At 36.4% G+C, this 19114-nt stretch overlaps 1 long non-coding RNA gene across 1 annotated transcript in view; it reads left to right on the top strand.

The window, feature by feature from the left end:
• The first annotated feature begins 15014 nt into the window (after nucleotides 1–15014).
• Nucleotides 15015–19114, top strand: part of LOC130241257 (uncharacterized) — a 41900-nt gene continuing 37800 nt past the window's right edge. The window contains exon 1 of the long non-coding RNA XR_008838841.1: nucleotides 15015–15063. This is a non-coding gene — a long non-coding RNA (uncharacterized LOC130241257). The remainder of the gene's footprint in view (nucleotides 15064–19114) is intronic.

Raw genomic sequence — 19114 nt, forward strand, 5'->3', positions numbered from 1 at the left:
AATTATGTCTTTCCCTCTTTCTGACGAATGCAAAAGCCTATTCACCATTTCAGAATAATGAGAAATGTAGGTTATGGAGTACGCTGGTCAACTAATGAAGTCATGGCTCAGGGTAAGTATACACATTAGCAAACGATTTTTGGTAGCTTTCTTTTAGTGAGGGAAAACGAAATGTTCCCGGTGTATCTACTGGAAATAAATGGGTTTAATAACACACTGTTTAATGAGAGGAGCGGCACTAAAGGAACTGTGGAAGTTGGCAATAAACCGCAGCTTTGACTTCATAAAAGCAGGCCAAGCAATGAATATGAAATTAGTGCCACTTTTTTCCCCCACCTAATCAATATAACTAATGAGATGTCAACATAAACAAACAAATCGGTAAAAGCTGCAACGGAATAAAAGGCTGCACTTTCGACGTTCACTCTGCTAGGCTTCAATTAACACCGGCTTTTGGCTTTACCCCCTCCCTGCGCCGGGTGAAGCTGTACCGTCCCTACAGAGTGTGCCCTGGCCCCCTGCTGCCTCTGCGTCGCTCATGTTGTTGTCCGGTCCGGGCCAACATTTGTGCCACACTGCCTTCCATTAATGATCAGCAGGGCAGCCGCAGCCCAGGACCACGCTGCCCTCGTTAGTGCCCTCATTAACAAGCAGCAGGGCTCCTAATTATACAGCTCAGTAGTTAGTAAATGCCCTCCCTCTATTTCCCCATGAGAAACACCTGAGTGGATTAAACTTATGTTCATTTTATTTAACTAGATTTTCTTGTGCTTTATCTCTGACGCATTATTTTCTCTAATGCATCTTGTAGCATACTTTTAACCCTCTGGGGTCTGAGGTGATTTTGGGACCCCTAAGATATTTTGACATGCCCAGACATTTGTGCTTATTTCAGCTACTTATTACATAGTATTGGCCAAAATCAGGCATGTGATCAGCCGAGGACAAAAAAGGAGGAAGACGAGACCACAACGTTTTTTTTTTTACTTTTTAATAAAGGTGACGCAGTGGCGCAGTAGGTAGTGCTGTCACCTCACAGCAAGAAGGTTGCTGGTTTGAGCCTCGGCTGGGTCAGTTGGCGTTTCTATGTGGAGTTTGCATGTTCTCCCTGCGTTCGCGTGAGTTTCCTCCGGGTGCTCCAGTTACCCCCAGAGTCCAAAGACATGCGGTACAGGTGAATTGGGAAGGCTAAATTGTCCGTAGTGTATGAGTGTGAGTGAGTGTATGGATGTTTCCCAGAGATGGGTTGCGGCTGGAAGGAAATCCGCTGCGTAAAACGTGCTGGATAAGTTGGCGGTTCATTCCGCTGTGGCGACCCCAGATTAATAATGGGACTAAGTCAAAAAGAAAATTAATGAATGAATAATGTTTAATAGGTTTATAATTGTACAACGATGTTGGGACAGATCCACACACCACCGCTAAATGGCGCCACTAACTCGCTTAGTTCTCTTGTGTCCAAAGAATATATTTTTCTCTGTAATTAAGTGACTGATTGCATTAAATAAATAATTAAATAAATATATATATATATATATATATATATATATATATATATATATATATATATATATATATATGGCTCACTTTGAGACACTCATTGCTGAGTCTTGTTATCTGTTTAGTGACATTACAACGCGTTACCTTTGTCTTGCTTTGCCGTGTTTTTGACCCTCGCCTGGTTTGTTTGTTTTAAGTTGTCTGCTGCCAGCCTTGTGACCATCTGCCTGTTATTTTGACTACAACTTTGGACAGCCCTTATACATCTGTTTGCTCCTGTGTTGATAATTGCTTACCTGACCATTCTAATAAACCTGGATTTGGATCCGCACCGCTGTTGTCAGTGTCACATCCTCTTACAACTTCAAAATTATGTGAAAATTATTCTGTTCACTCATTCAAATAAAACATTACAATGATTTACATTTTGTAAAGTCTATTTTGGCTGAGTATACTGTAAGCATGTGAGTGACAATGGTCATGAGTAAATCACACCTGGAGAGACAAAAGACACTCCCCCACTAGCTAATGTTCACCCATCAAGGGGATTGTAAAGCAATTTCCAGCTGCAAAAACTAGCCCAAACTAAATGCTTGTTGTATTGCTTGCTGTATTATGACCATGTAAACACTATGAGAATGTATGTGCACTTATAAAGCATGCACAAAATTTATATTTGAAAGGGTATAAAACGTGTTTTCAAAACAGTTGTGATAAAATGTTTATTGTGCAATTATCCAGCATTTAATAATAATTTCTGAATGACTCTGAAGTAGCGTAATGACAAAAGCTTTAAACACAGGAATAATATTTAAACATGAAAAACAATTACTTTAATCAAAATAATACTTTAAGACCTTTTTTTGATAGGTTTTGCCCAAATAATTGCAGCCTTATCTCTTTCCAAACTTTGTCTGGTTTAACTATGGTAAAATAAAAAAATAAATTAAATAAATAACACATATAAAATGTGTCACGTTCTGATCAACATCAGATTACGGTGGTCTCATGAGATTAAATGGGTCATAATTCCAATTTATTACTTAGAATGAAAATGAAACAACCTTTATCACCAGAGCGCTGTGTTTGTTTGTGGGCATGCACAAGTTCAGGCAGCTATCCTCGTCATTTGTATTAACGGCAGACACGGGAAGAGTCAGCGTTATGCGCGCTGGGAGAATTCTATAGATTACCTACCGAGACATTTGTTTTCAAAATGAGTTGGAAAGTGCACCTTCCAAACTTTATGCATGTATGTCTCTTTTGTATGTATTCGTGGATATTGTAGTGTTGGTTTTATACTGATTATTTTATCAAACAGTAAATGTTTTCAACATGCACTCACTGCATTTAAAACTAGACACTTCAAGCTTTCTATAGATGTATGTTTAATGTCTTTGTGTTTTGTTTGAGGAGTTTCAGTTCATTTTAGTGACGCGTTTCTAAAAACAGTTCATGGAGAGACAAGAGAAAGAAAAAGTAGACACCTAACAGATTCGATTGATGTATTGCTTTTATCTGTTCAATCAAAACTGAAAGTGTAATTTAAGCTATTTTCTGCGTTATCAGGAGAGGATGCCTCAAAACATGTATACGCATTTGCCCCAGAGGGTTAAAGCATGATGTTTCTTCTTTAAAATATTTTGTGCTAGCATACTTAATAATGCACAACTCAACAACATTTTGAAAATGACAATAAGGTCACAAAGCAACAGAAACAAGCACAGCAAAATCAACTAAAACACAATGGAATCAAGCCAAAACACATGAGAATAAAAATAATAATATTACATTCACAACACAATGGAAACAGGCCAAAACACAACAGAACTCAACTCATTTCACTTGGCAGACATTTTTGAATGCATGCAAGTGCAGGCTCCTGTCTCTTTGAATGGGGAGACATAAAATTTTGCAAAACTGTTTGGCAAGCTTATGATTAAATTTCAGATTCTGAAGCACCAGTGAAATTTACCAACAACTGTGTCTAAAATTTAGCTTCTAAATGTTAGAATCATCTTTTTTTTCAGGTTGTCCTAGCTATTGTGCATCCATACTCGAAAGTAATGAGATCACATCAGCAAACTATTTTATGGCTGTTTCTGCTGTTTATTATCAGACATAATACGGTCAAACTATGTAACTAGCTAACATAGAATCAATAACTTACATGTTATACATTATCATCCTCTGAATAATGCCACTTCTGATCATACTTCTTCTCTGAACTAATTTCCTACTTTTTCTTGACTGCAAATCTTTTCCCAAAATGACAGCGACCTTTTTGTTTACAAGCCTGTGTATGTTTAAGTGGTTGACATCATGTGATTTGCATTTTAATGGAGGCGGCGGGAATTCATGTGGACAGAAATGACAGACTGTACCTAGAGTTTGTTTCAGATTACGAAATCTGAGAATATTTGTTTTTAAGTGTAGTTCTGTGGCATTAAGAGTAGACATTTTACTAGATATTTTTCAAGATGCTTCTATACAGCTTAAAGTGACATTTAAATGCTTAACTATGTTAATTAGGTTAATTAGGCAGGTTAGGACAATTAGGCAAGTTATTGTTTAATGATGGTTTGTTCTGTAGACAATCGAAAAATAAAGGGGCTAATAATTTTGACCTCAAAATGACTTTAAAAAAATTAAAAACTGCTTTTATTCTAGCCGAAATAAAACAAATAAGACTATCGCTAGAAGAAAAAAATATTATCAGACATATTGTGAACATTTCCTTGTTCTGTTAAACATTATTTGGGAAATATAAAAAAAAATAAAGAAAAAAAAAAGAAATTTTTTTTTTGAGGGGGGCTAATAATTTTGACTTCAACTGTATATGGGCATAATGCCAGTTAACAGTAACAGTTTTATGCATGTGGTGCCATTCATGCCTAAACCAGTGGTGCATGCAGATCCTGGCAGAGCACCTCTGCCATGTAATGCATGTACTGGCTAAGTTGACTATAACACAGTGGGACCAAATCCTGTCATCTTCATATACATGGACCAAATAATGTAATCTGCATATACATAGGTCTTAAAAATGTTGACTATAATGGTTTCATGCATGCAGTGGAATTCCTGTCTAAACCAGTGGTGCATGCAGATCCTGGCAGAGCAGCTTCGCCATGCAATGCATTCAACAGGTAAGTTGACTGTAGAACAGTGAGACCAAATCATGTTGTCTGCATAACATGGGCTTATTACAAGTTAACAATAACAGTTTCATGCATGCAATGCATTCATGCCTAAACCAGTGTTGCATGCAAATCCTGGCAGAGCAGCTTTGCCATGTATTGCATGTACTGGCTAAGTTGACTATAACAAAGTGGCACCAAATCATGTCATCTTCATATATACGGACCAAATCAGGCCATCTGCATATACATGGGCATCATACAAGTTAACAGCTACAAGTTTATGCATGTGGTGCCATTCCTGCCAAAATCAGGGGTGCTTGCATATCCTGACAGAGCAGCTTTGCCAATTAATTTGATGGGTAAGTTGACTGTATAACACAGTGGGACTAAATTATTTTATCTACGTATGTGGGCTAATTACAAGATAAAAATAACAATAGTATGCATACAGCGCCATGTTTGCCTAAAACTGTGCATTCATATGCTGGTAGAGAAGCTCTGCCATGCAATGCATGCACAAGTTAAGTTGACTGTATTACTCAGTGGGACCAAATCATGCCATCTGCACATACTGTACATGGACCAAATCATGTCATCTGCATATAAATGGGCCTAATAAAAGTTAACTATAACAGCTTCACGCATGTAGTGCCATGCATGCCTAAAACAGTGGTGCATGAGTTCCAGGCACAGCAGCTCTGCAATGTACTGTAATGTATGTACCTGAAAAGTTGACTGTATAATACAGTGGGACCAAATCATTTTATCTGCATATACATGGGCTTATTAGAAGCTAAAAAGCCAAGAAAAGTTCACAAAAGAGCGAAATCTGCACAGCACAACATAACCAATCCACAAAAAACAGAAATGCTCGCAACTACCAGGGGGAAGTTGTGTGCAGAAATAGGCAGCAGCTCACATACATATGCACTGGAAAATTTACTTGTGTTATAAGGTGCTTGACCTAACCACATTAAGACATAAATCTTGATAGTTTTTACCATCTGCATGTGAAACTAATGCAACCAATTACCTGTTTCTGAAGACCAATTGCCGTCTAGTGATCAGGATAATTTTTAGAGTTGTGATGATTCCATTGTGTTGTGAATTTATAACCCAGGCTCATTCTGAAAACGTAGTCCCGAGGACGTTTCTGGAGACTGCGAATTATGTAGCCGGAGGTACGTATGGCTGCATTTCATTTTTTAAGCGAACCCTGCGGCGCAGTATGATGCCGTTCCTTTTAGCGCTTGCCGGCTGACCGCTTACCTTCGTGTGGAGGGCTTTCCTGTTGTAACCAGTTTGTCCGGTTAGCTCATCCTGTACGTCGGTGGACTCGAGACGCAGAGAGGAGCTGACCACGACGACGGCGACCGGGTTCGAGTCAGGGGAAGAGCGGTTCCAGAAATCTGGTAAGACAAAAACAGAATCCAAGAAATAAAGCGAAGAGGTTCATAACAGGGTGAGAGTGTGGTAAAATCCGAAAATGTGGTTTAAAAAAATAATAATAAATAAATAAAAAAATACAATAAATAATAAAAAAAATAAAATTGGACGAGGGCTTTTCTTTTTCCGGACGGCTTTTGTAAATCGTTGGTTGGGTTTAGGGCGGGCGGGTCAATCGGTAAAATCGGTTGGGTTCAAGGAAGAAGGAGTCAATCATTCAGCCAGTTGGACAGACAGACGTTCGTTCGACAGCGGCCTCTGGTGGGTTTACGCGAGAACAGCGCAGGCGCGAATGGCACTCGCGGGAGACGTAATAGAAGCCAAAAAGGCGCACACAGTGGCCTCCCGCGGATTCGCGAAAACCAAAAACTGCAAAAATACGTACCTCCCGGGACGTATTTCGCGGTCTTCAGAAACGTCCTCGGCACCACGTTTTCAGAATGAGCCTGGGTTGTAATTTATATTTGCTTTTTAAATTTCATTGTGATTTTTGTTTGTTTTTATTGTGTTGAGGCTTTTTTCTATTGTGTTGCAACTATAATCTTGCTGTATAAAATGACAAAACACATTTAATCACTGTAAACAACAAACAGGCCAAAGATCCTAACTGTACATCTACCAGAGAAGAGTGCATTTGTCTTTATGCACTCTTAAAATGCCTATGAATTGTTTTCTTATCCATAATTCAACTTATTGTGTTGGCTTGATTCCAGTTTTGCTTCAATCTACCGATAAAATGTCTTCTATTGTGCATTGCAATGACTGTGATGATTACTGCTATTATTCACCAACGGCGGCACTTCAGCAACAAATGTTTTAAATGAATGCTCTCATGATCATTATGTAATGCTTCTGGTCTCATTATTTACAAGATAACGGGTTTGAACTATGACAGAGCCATCTCAACAGAAACACATTTTTTAATGATCTTTTGTTTATATATACGATGAAAAGATATTAGTGACACGTTTCACCAGAGGTACTTTTTGTTTCCAGAGGTTCTTGGAGCAAATTTATGATGATTTACTGGCTGCAAGGTTTTTTTATCTTTAACCTTTTTATGTGCAAGGCTATGAATTATAACAAGTGTATTGTCATTAGTCTTGTCAGTCAATGGTTAGATCAGATAGAAGTATTACAGGAAGATGATTCATTTACATAGCCATTACATTTCTGAAGACTTTAATAAAGCAAGATGCTTTTAATGATTCCCATTTGTATAAGGCTTTGAGGCTCTCGTCAATTTTGAGATTTCCATCAATCTGCACTTTTAAGCTTTTAAACTGTCAATCCCTGACTATACCAAGAGACAAGCACCTGTAAGCAAGCAAACTTCAGTTAGTATTAGTGATAAATCACAAATGTGTTTTTAGGAACTTTTAACTGTGTTTAGCAAAGATCAACAGAAGAAAATATTTCTAAAATTTTATAGGCTTAACCAATAAACAATTTAAACTAGCTGGAAACCACAGGCAAATGCACTTCTATTCAAAAGTGTTAAAGGATTTACACTTTAAGGATGCATTAAAGTGCTTTGTAAAGCTGAAAGATATTTCTGTAGTTCAAATAAACCATGTTATATTTGAAAATATACAAAAAAAAAAAAAAAAAAACAGAAGAAAAAAAGCAGAACAAATATAGAAAAATAACAATTAACAATTTAGCTGATAGTTTAGCATCCATAACAGAATCATAAGAGGAGCTCTCCATGCAAGGCCACATTGGAATAAGTGCAACAATAAGTAATTTAAGATAATTGATGATTTTAGTCAAAATTCCTTAACAAAATCATGAATACAGTCACAACTAATGTGATTTAAACAGCTGGCGGTGTAACCAATTGGATGTATTGTGGTTGGGGTGAGGTGACAATGATTAACAAAGTCTATCACTGTGTCAAAGCTCTGCATAGATACAATTTCAGATATATGGCATCATATCATCAAAATTAGATAATGCATTTAAAAAAAATCTGCATAGATTTTAATAAGATTTCAGGATAATATCTGACCACAATGTGGTGCTGCCCTGAAACTTTTGCAAGTACAGTATATTCAAGGCATGCATACATACTGTTTTTGTAACAATAAACTTATTCATTCACAAAATATAGCCACTATAGAAAATATCTGATAATGATTCTAAAAACAACAGTGTTCTGATTTTAACCAAAATGTTCATAAGATATAAGCAAACAAACAAAAGAGTAGAAAAAAGTATTATCCCCCATCTGCTGAACCCACAGGTTGACACTATGCCAAAACTGTGCAGGTACCACTGTGCAGGTACCTTAAGGTCATGCTTGTTATAACACACCATGATTTGAATATGAATATTTCAGAGCCGAATGTCAAATGTGTTCACAAGTTACTCACAAACAGATTTGCACTGATCAACTTCTGTCCATTTTTCCTCATGGTAAAATTGAATAAAAGACAAAAAAAAAAAAAAAAAAAAGAAGAAAAAAGTATAAATGCTTTTATAAAATTTCTAATTAGACAGAAAAAATAAACTGAATGATCGTAAGATAAGTTATGATAGGTATATTTCCAGCATGTATATGTTGAAAGTTATTGGCAGAAACTAAACTAAACTGACCCTTCTTTAATTGGCCACTATAATATCAACAGCATCAAATCAAATTTAGAATAATTTCTAAATAAGCATTTGATGTTGAAGACTGAACTAATTTTGCAAAAAAATTACCTTTGCGCATATATATATATAATAAAGACATTACTGTAAATTGTAACACGGTTTTACAATATATTTCCCTTTTTACTGTACTTTGAATTGCAGTTTAATTTATCCAAGTTTTACTATTCAAGTTTTCTCTAATAAATGATAGCATATATACTGTTTATAAAATTAAGGTAATAAATATAGCTGTAGTCTGGTAAAAAGACAAGACTGGCAACATACATGTATAAAAAATGACCTACAGAGCAAGACTTAGAAAAACAATTTCTTTCTTCTATACTGGGTATATACACTCATTCTGTGTTGATTCCCTTCTTCAAAACAAAGAGACCAGTGCAACACAGACAACACACAGCTTTACTTCACTTTGCTTTCACGTTCCAGCCTGATAATCACACAGTGGCTGCACTGATCTCACCGTGCCTTCTAGACGTCTCGACCTGGATGAAAGAACAACACCTATCACTTGCACAGCAGACACCATCGGCATAACCATTCACTGGGTTTTTGTCAACAATAACATCCAAGTTAGACCTTCACAAACCACAAAGCTCAAGCTTCCAGTTCGAACAATCATTCAATCTAATCTCTAAAGTCAAACACCACTTTCTGAAACAACTTCCCAACTCACTATTCACTTTTTAGAAATTCAACTTTTTTTGCACTCTGGAGATTTTGCATCACAAACGGGGATGCAAACATGCCCTCTTTTTTATAGCATCAAATAAATGAATGAAAGCAAAGTGTTAGGAGAAAAAAGACTTAAACTAAGGGAGTGCTATACTGATAAATAAAAATATAAGTAATTATTTATATAATGATATGCCAGTACTTTGTAAATTCATTGTTTTCCCCAATAAGAACAATAGCAGAGCAAATTTTTATTTATTTATCTTTGTTTTTTTTTTTTGTTTTTTTTGCATTTCAGCTGTGTTTGGAACCATTTATGATGGCAAGAAAAGCACAATATTGTTTTTAAAATAACTCGCTTATTTTTACCTCTTGTTAGTCTATGAAATCAATATCATAACTGCAAATTGATATTCTGGAAAATGACACTCTTGCTTGTGTGATATTGCTTGACTATATCATAAGCACAGCAAGCCATACAACATGTTTTGGTTACCTAATTTCAACCATAGACGCATTTACAAAATGAGCAGACTCAATTCACACAACATTAAAAAACACAGGCTCATTGTGAATACATAGCCCCACACACGTTTCTGGAGAGCATGAATTATGTAGCCTGAGGTACGTATTGCCACATTTCATCTTTAAAATAAACACTACGGGTGGTATGATGCCTTCTGTTTCTTTCTACCAGCTGACTGCTCGCCTCCACGTGAACGATTTTTCCTGTTACCAGTTTTGACTGCATAGGTCGGAGTACTTAAGATGCAGGGAGGAGTTTATCAGAATGACGGGGTTCGAGTCTGGCGAAGAACAGTTCCAGAAAGCAGGTAAGACAAAAACAAAAGCCAAAACAATAAAATAAACAAGTAAATAACAGGGTTATCTGAAAACATTTTGTAAAACAAGAGATTTTTCTGGATTGCTTTTGAAAACCTAGTTAAATGTCACTTTAAGCTGTAAAGAAATGTCTTGAAAAATATCTAGTAAAATATTATTTACTGTCATCATGGCAAAGATAAAATAAATAATTTATTAGAAATGAGTTATGTTTAATATTATGTTTAGAAATGTGTTGAAAAAAATCTTCTCCCTGCAAAACAGATACTTGGGGAAAAATAAACAGGGGGCTAATATTTCAGGGGGGCTAATAATTCTGACTTCAACTGTATGTGTGTGTGTGTATAAATGTGTATATATATATATATATATATATATATATATATATATATATATATATATATATATATATATATATATATATATATATATATATATAAACAATCTTTAGGGAAAACAATATTTAAAAAAATAAGCGAAAATTTATTTAATCTCATACATTTTCACTGAGAAGGCAAGGTAAAATGAGCTATACTGCAACTCAAAACTAAATAGCCTTTGCTATCACAATGTAAGGCACACTTGATTTTAGCACTCGTGTTCTTGCATCCTTGCTATATGAATCCTCTCATGTTGTCGCATTTGAATAAAAGCTTTTCAAAATGAACAAAAGTAATATGAAATCAGTAAGAATGCTTGCATTGTTGACAGGAATAGAATGCTCTGTCAAATAAAGATAAGATCATGAAATCATAATGTGATGTTATGTAACTTCAATTTTTCCAAAGGCCTCACAGAGAAAAACAACATTAACCTGCCACATCTGGAATCCAACAGACATGTCTCTTACAGAATCAAGAAAAAAAAAATCTATGTAACTATAAGCAATAATGGCTTTTCTAAAAGTGGTGAGACAAAGAACCATCAAGAAATGCATAATGAATGCATCTACATATTGTAGTATTGTGGTCACATTTTATTTTAAGGTAAATTCTCATCATTGACAGCATTAACTATGACTTTTAGCTCAACAAACTACAAATTTGGGACACCTTAATAGTTATTAAGGTAGTATTTGGGTTTGGGTATTGGGTAGGATTAGTGATGTAGAGTAAGATCATGGAGAATATGTACTTTTTCAAACAAACAAACAAACAAACAATAAATAGATAAACAAACAAACAAAGTACAGCCAATAACTTAATAACAGTGTTAAGCACCGTCTAGCGAAGGTGCACAACATGAAATGTGAAATCAAAATGTATTGGGGTTTTGAGTTTGTGAGCTGACAAGTCCAAAGTAAAAAACAAACATTTCTTTATTTTAACCTTTTACTATCAAATGACACAACAGAAAACACAGTTATCTACCCTAACTACCCAACACAAAATCAGAGATCTAAAGGTTTTCACAAATAAACTGCAATCAGACTCCTTACTATCCCAATATTTTCGACAGTATTTATAAACTATTTACAAAGACAAGCAACCACATTTGAGGGACATTTAAGTTTCAAATAGGTAAAAGAGTCAAACAAGCAGTGGATCAGAAGTAATAAAAACAAAACAGTACTCACAAATCTCTTGAATCTCCCAAAATTTCAACACATGCACAGCTCTGCATTTTCCCAACAAACAAATTGCTCAAAGCACACCAACCAAGAGTGACCAAAACAAAGATGGCCGCCCAGGAAGTTGTGTCACAGCTTTTAAAACACTGTAGGGCAATCAGAAGAGAGCAACCAGTCTGAAGTAACCAATCAGATGTTTCCTGGACAGAGCAGACAGAGAGAGAGAGAGATAATTCACACATAGCTCATGAAACATGACTAATAGAAAAAATAAATAAATAATAATAATAATAATGTAGTGCAAGTGTGTAGAGTAAAGGTATCTTTTTTAAATATTACTCAAAGTATGAGTAAGAAGTAGATCTTTCAAAAGTGCTCAAAAGTAGTGAGTAGTGAGTATTACACTGGGAAAGGTTGATGCATTTACATGTAATTTAATTTGAATTAATTTATAACATGAATTCATTTATTCATTCATTTATTGTAAATCTGTTCATAGCTAATACAACCTGTATATAATGTTGATAGTACATCCATCTGTAAATATCACCATAGTTTTTCTATAACTGCACTTTATAACTTCTGCATTTATCCTGCACTTGCTGCTATTGCCCTGCTGGTTAGACCTAAACTGCATTTTGTTGCCTTGTACTTGTACATGTGTAATGACAATAAAGTTGAATCTAATCTAATTTGTGGATGCGTGTAAAGATCCAAAACCGAGCCAAAATCCAATGTTGAGCCAACATCTTAAACCAACGTCATATTGATGTCAAATACTTACATATTTATTCATCAGGTATGGCAACCAAAATCCAACATCTGATAGACATCATAGTGGTAACGTCCACACAACATCAAGCTGTAACATCATTAGTCGTTGATATTTGGTTGCTTATAGGTTGGACGTTGGACATTGACGTTGTTGATCTGACACTGGGGTCCACAACGTTGAGGTACAACATCTATCTAATGTCATTTTGACGTCTTGTGTCTGCTGGGTGTATGAAGCCATTTCAGTCATCATACAGTACATCCATCATCTTCTCATCAGTGACATGCATCTACACAGTCTCTGGGTCAATGCGTGTAAAGTTTTTGGACATCTTCTTGGACACTTTTAATGATTCCAAACAGTTTGCTGCTGTTTTTTTTTTTTCACCCATGTCTTGAGGAAGTTCATTATGATGCGATTTACCTTCTATGTGTGATTTGATTGGACAGGAATCACAGGACTGATTTTTCTAATCGCCATAGACAGGAAAAATAAAGTAGTGACTGCAAGTTGAAGGAAATTAGTGGTAAAAGTATCGAAACAGCACAAAAAATGTACTCAAGGGAAAGTAAAAGAATACTTAGTAAATTACAATTTCTGAGAAAAAACTACTCAATTACAGTCATTTGAGTATTTGTAATTTGTTACTTTACACTTCTGATGAAACCCCACTCTTTCAGTTCAAGTCTACCTCAGAATTGTTTAAAAAACGCTCCATGATGGGTGTGGAGCGCTGTGAGCAGAGGGAGGAGTGGGCATGGCTGGCAGAGCAAGGGAAAAAAGAGGTGAGCGACGCGAACAACTATCAATTGAAAATCAGACTAAAAAAATCAGGCACAACATGTGAGGAGACGCATGATTTTACAGTTTACAAAGTTTAAATGCTAAGAAATAATCATTAAGTAATTTACAGATTATTCATAATTAGTATATACATACACATAACCACAATTTGTTTTTTCATTATAAAGATAATCAAATAAATTCTATAAACGAAGAGGATGGATGCAGACACAGTGGAGCGGTGCAGCAGGTCTCTTGCCGTCTTTATTTTGACCAGTAACCCTGCAAGTAATCTAAAGGATTTTAAACATAGGCGAACGCAGCAGCATGGATATTGGCGAATGGTAATAAACTCAACTGATAAAAGACAAAGTTTGCCATTCTCCCATTCTCGTACAGCTCTCTTGACAAACATGCTTGCTGTATTGGTAGCCTGGACAGCATTGCAAAGAAAACCATGCAACAAACCACGTGGATCATGGAAACAAACACATGCGACCCTTCATGAACGGCTAAATACTGCATGCTGTGTGCAGCCGGGGTCTCACAGCTTGACAGGTCTGTCATCGGAAAGCACGTGTTCTCATGAATAATTAAGCAGAGTCTTCTCATAGCATAAGAAAACTCTATGCTATGAATAATGATGGCAGACGAGCTCTACGTCAAAGATGATTTTAAACCCGGAAGATAAAAATAGCTGACAAAAGCTCAAAATTATTCAGTTTTCCCCACAATTAAAGCTTACATGAATATGTAATTTTCATGTAAAAACACACATAAATATGTAATTTTTTTAAGTACTTGAGGGTTTCTTGAACCTTTAATAGTGAGAATTGGTACTTAAAATCCATGTGAAAGGTAAGGTTGAAGTATTTACAATGGAATTGGAATATTTAGTAGGGGGCGGGGCTATCTTTTTGCATATCATTCTCTTGCAGAAAACTAATGGTAAGAGGGACGTGGTTGAGATTATTGTAGCAGAAGCCATTAAACTGACATCAACAGAGAAGAAACAAAGAAGCAAACGGACTTTGAAGATTACAAAAACATTTTCAATGGATCAATTTTGCATGGATTAATTGTTCACCTTAAGACTAACACAGTGGGCTAGCAACATAAACCTTTTTTACTTAGATTTCACAGAGACTTTAGATTAAAGTGTTACCAGTATTATTGTTAACTGTAAAATGTAATCCTCACCCAGGATCCTGTCTGATGACAGATAAGTTAATAGTGACATACTAAGTGGCTGTGGCAATGCCGATCATGACCTTCCCTTCACTGCAAAAGCGAGTGTATGTTTCAGCCCCTCGTCGCTAGGCAGGTCTGGGTCACCTCCAGGGTAGCCGAGGCTAGTGCATTTTTGCTGATCATCCATCTTGTTGTGCCACGGAGGCCATGCATCTTTCTCTAACTAACAGGTGAGCAGAGCAATGCATTATAGGATGAGCGGCCCACTGTTTCTGCCCAAGGGAACACTATGTGCCATGACGCACCAGGTGCACGGGCCAAAATAAACACTGAAGTAATGGCAAATGCACCATCAAGGACAACACAGAGCGCTATTAATACCATGACCCGTTCTGTATGTGTGTGTTCAGGACACAGTCTGCTGATCTTGCATAAAACACAGTTCATTGACTGTGTGTAAAAGAACACAAAACTGCTGTGAGGTAGGTTTAATATTATGTTTTAACTTTAGATGTTTTTAAAAAAGTAAATGAGGGCAGTTCAAAGGCATCATACTCATTGGTGCCTTTCAGCACTTTATAGAGTTCTTCTTTAGATTTAGACTCTCTTATATTTATTTTTCTGTACAGGTGATCTCACATTGTCTCAATAATATTTAGTTCAGGACTCTATGGGGGCCATTTCATGATTTTCTGTTTGTCATCAGCTTTTTTTTCAACAGATACTGTATGATTTCACTGTATTAGCAGTGTGTTTAGGATAATTTTCATGCTGAAAAATACAAGCATTAACACTGAAGCGCTTTACTTGAAGGGAGTGCTAATAAGACTGTAATGACATCTTTATAATCATGACAAGACATATGATTCTGATTCATTATTCTGAAGAATATTTCATGCATGCTTAGGACAGCTTCCATGACAAATACATCTTGACAAAAACAAATATATAAAAACCTGTCTTTGTCTTTATTGTGGCAATTTGTATTACGAAGACAAAACATAAATCTGTCATAAACATGATTGTCATGAGTATTAAATGCTAGTATAGTTTCTAATTCAATATTTAAAAAACTTTTGTAAATTATAATGTAAATAAAATAATTAAATTATATTCCATCATCAATTATTGTAATACAACTTATTCTGACCTATAGAATACACACAAATGTATAGTCGGCAGCCAGCTCTTTGCAACTCTCACATGGTCACCCATTGAAGCTAAGCAAGGCTGCGCCTGGTCAGTACCTGGCTGGGAGACCACATGGGAAAGCTAGGTTGCTGCCAGAAGTGGTGAGACCAGTAAGACCAGCAGGGGGCACTCAACCTGTGGACTGTGTGGGTTCTAACGCCCCAGTATATTGATGGGGACTCAGTGAACGCCGTCTTTCAGATGAGACATTAAACCGTGGTCCTGACTCTCTGTGGTTGTTAAAAATCCCAGGAAATACTTCGAAAAAGACCAAATTTGGCCAAATTTTGGCCAAATTTGCCCACTGGCCTCTGTCCATCATGGCCTCCTAACCATCCCCAAATTATAATTGGCTTCATTACTCTGTCTCCTCTCCACCAATCAGCTGGTGAGCGGTCTGGTGCAATATGGCTGCCATCGCGTCATCCAGGTGGATGCTGCACAGTGGTGGTAGATGAGGAGAATCCCCCCAATGTGTAAAGCTCTTTAAGTGTCCAGAAAAGCACTATATAAATGTGAGGAATTATTATTATTATTATTATTATTATACTGCACACACACACACACACACACGCACACACACGCACACACACGCACACACACACAAACACAAACACACACATTCACAAAATAAAATTTGTCATACTAATATTTTTTGCTGAATCTTATTTTTTTTAGAATAGTCTCACTGATAAATGGCCAACACCAAGGTTAGAGATGCCCATCTTTAGGTATCTCAGTACCTTTCGCACTCAGTAAATGCCCTCTAATGAATTTATTTTATGATAAAATGGGGAAAAGTTCTCAGTATTTAAGCGGCAAGTCTTTCTACATCCAAGCACCTGTTCAAGGTGTTTCATCTCTGCTACAGAGAGCACTAAGCCTTGTTCCCCTGTCACTAATCCATAGCAGAAAACAGCTTTCAGGGGATTAATATCAAGGGGCAGACTTGCGCTTGACAGTAGGGGTTCATGCTCTCGCTTGCCTGCCACCCACTCTAGAATCATTCTTTACCGCACTGCGAATCCCAGTCTGAAGTGTCTCCTAAACGCAACTTAACTGCTCAGTTTGACACTCTAGTCAGGTGCTTTGCATCTGGGCTCATCTGTGAGAACAAAGAGCAGGAATCTAGTGTTTGGTGTCACACCATTATGCCTAAATGCAATCACAGATGTTAAACCCGATAAATTATGTGAACATTCACTGCTGCCTGGATAACTGGTGTAAAACAAGAATGTTCATAATAACAAATGTATAAACAAAAGCTATAATAATCCCTACTAATTATAATACATACAAAATAATTGAAGTGGTTAAAAGGTCGCTGGTTTGAGTCCCGGCTGGGCCAGTGGGGGTCTGTGTGGAGTTTGCATGTTCTCCTTGTGTTGGCGTGGGTTTCCTCCGGGTGCTCCGATTTCCCCCAGAATAAAGACATGCGCTATAGGGGATTTGCTTTAACTAAATTGTATGTGTAGGAGTGTGTGTGAATGAGAAAATGTATGAGTGTTTCCCAGTGTTACTGGGTTGTGGCTGGAAGGGCATCCTCTGTGTAAAACATGTCAGAATTGTTGGCAGTTCATTCCGCTGTGGCGACTCCTGAATAAGGCACTAAGATGAAGGAAAATTAATAAATGAATGACAAAAATATTGATTATATTTTTTGTTATATTATGTTATATTATTGTTATATTACAAATAAAAAGAATGTCTTACTGATAAATGGACAAAAGTTAATAGTTGATTGTGTTTCTTTTAAATATTATTAAATGCAATGCAATTCTTAAATTGACTGTTAGAAATGTATGATAGTTTTTAGATTGCTTTGTGCCTAGACATAATAAACTCTCATCAAAATGTTTTGCGTAATGTCATCTTTTTAATTTAATTCATGGGTTGATGCTTAAAACAAGATATTGTTTGATATGAGCTTCAACACAACTACAAAGCATACCATTTTGCCATTTATTTTACACATAACCAAATGTATAAAACCCAACTCAGTCTAATAAAGGTACTTTTTCTTTTTTCAAACACATTTCTTGTAAGATATTTCTGTTGTTTTTTTTTTATGACGTTGCATAACTGCACATAACAGTATGCTAGTTTTGCTATAAATTAAGCCACTTTCTATTACCAATTAAATTGACTAAAAAACACACTCCTTTTTCTCTAGTTTTTCTTTTTCTGTAATTGCTCATTTGCAAATCCTCTCAGATAAAAGCATGTGCTAAATGTAAACGTTTAGCTGATTACCATTTGTTCGCAATTAAACCAAAACAGCTAAAACAGTAAGTGAAACAGTGTTACCATTAGACAGAATGAAGTCAGTAATGTGGACCATTTTCTGTAAATCTGTATGAGAGAGACAGAGATTGTAAGTAAAATGAGGGCAGGAACAGCTGCCAACAAACGACAGTGAATCTGGCAAGAGACCAGTTAGTTATTACTCACACTTACTGTCCAGCACTTATGCTACTGTAGCCTCTATATTCTGACCAGACCTCAGTTTGAACCTGTCAATTCCCTCTAAAAGCATTTTACAGGGAATAGATAAAACCTCAAACGGGGACAACAGCACTTTACAAAAAAAAATTCTACAGCAATGCTGTGGCTATTGCGTCCACCGAGGGTGAAACAAACAAATAAACAAACCAAATAACATTAGAGCATTAGCTTACCACAGTATTGCATGATGCAACCCAGAATTCTGTTCAAGAAATAAGGCTTTTCTTGCTAAGCCACATAAAAAAGCCTATGTAATGGGATCTAATCTTTCTCACCCTATTCTTCCCCCCTCTAACTCTGCAAACATCCCCGTCGCTGACTTTGATTCCGTGTTTTTGCCTAGTTTGCTGCCTTTTTTCCTGTTCTTGTGGAAACTGATGATAAGTGAATGAAGAGCAAGATTAAAGTGAAGCAGCAGCTGTCAGAGATCAATGTGCTCCAAAACGAGATAGAGCATCTCTCGCTGAGTCCTAATGGAGTCATAAATACTCAGAATAAAAGAAAACTTTGTCTACTTGAAGTCAGCAATCCCACCAGGCAATAGCAACACTACCATTCCTGCATCTTCAGTCCCTTGGCGAATGCTTTGTTATATCAGGCACTTTAGAATGAAAAAAAGAAGGCAAATTAATCAATCACAATTGGGTTTCCAAGAGCAAAAACTCTACACCTGCACCTAAAGCAGCGGAAAAGAAAAGAGAAAGAAAATGCTGCACATTTTCTTTTCTTCTAAAGCACATCAGACACTTGTGATGCTCACAGGGAGTTTTACTGTCACAGAGAGCAGCTTAAAGAGTTTACCAAGTTGTGTAATTTGAGTTTTTGTCAGATTTGAAG

This window comes from Danio aesculapii, chromosome 14 (genome assembly GCF_903798145.1).
Source record: "Danio aesculapii chromosome 14, fDanAes4.1, whole genome shotgun sequence".
NCBI lineage: Eukaryota > Metazoa > Chordata > Actinopteri > Cypriniformes > Danionidae > Danio > Danio aesculapii.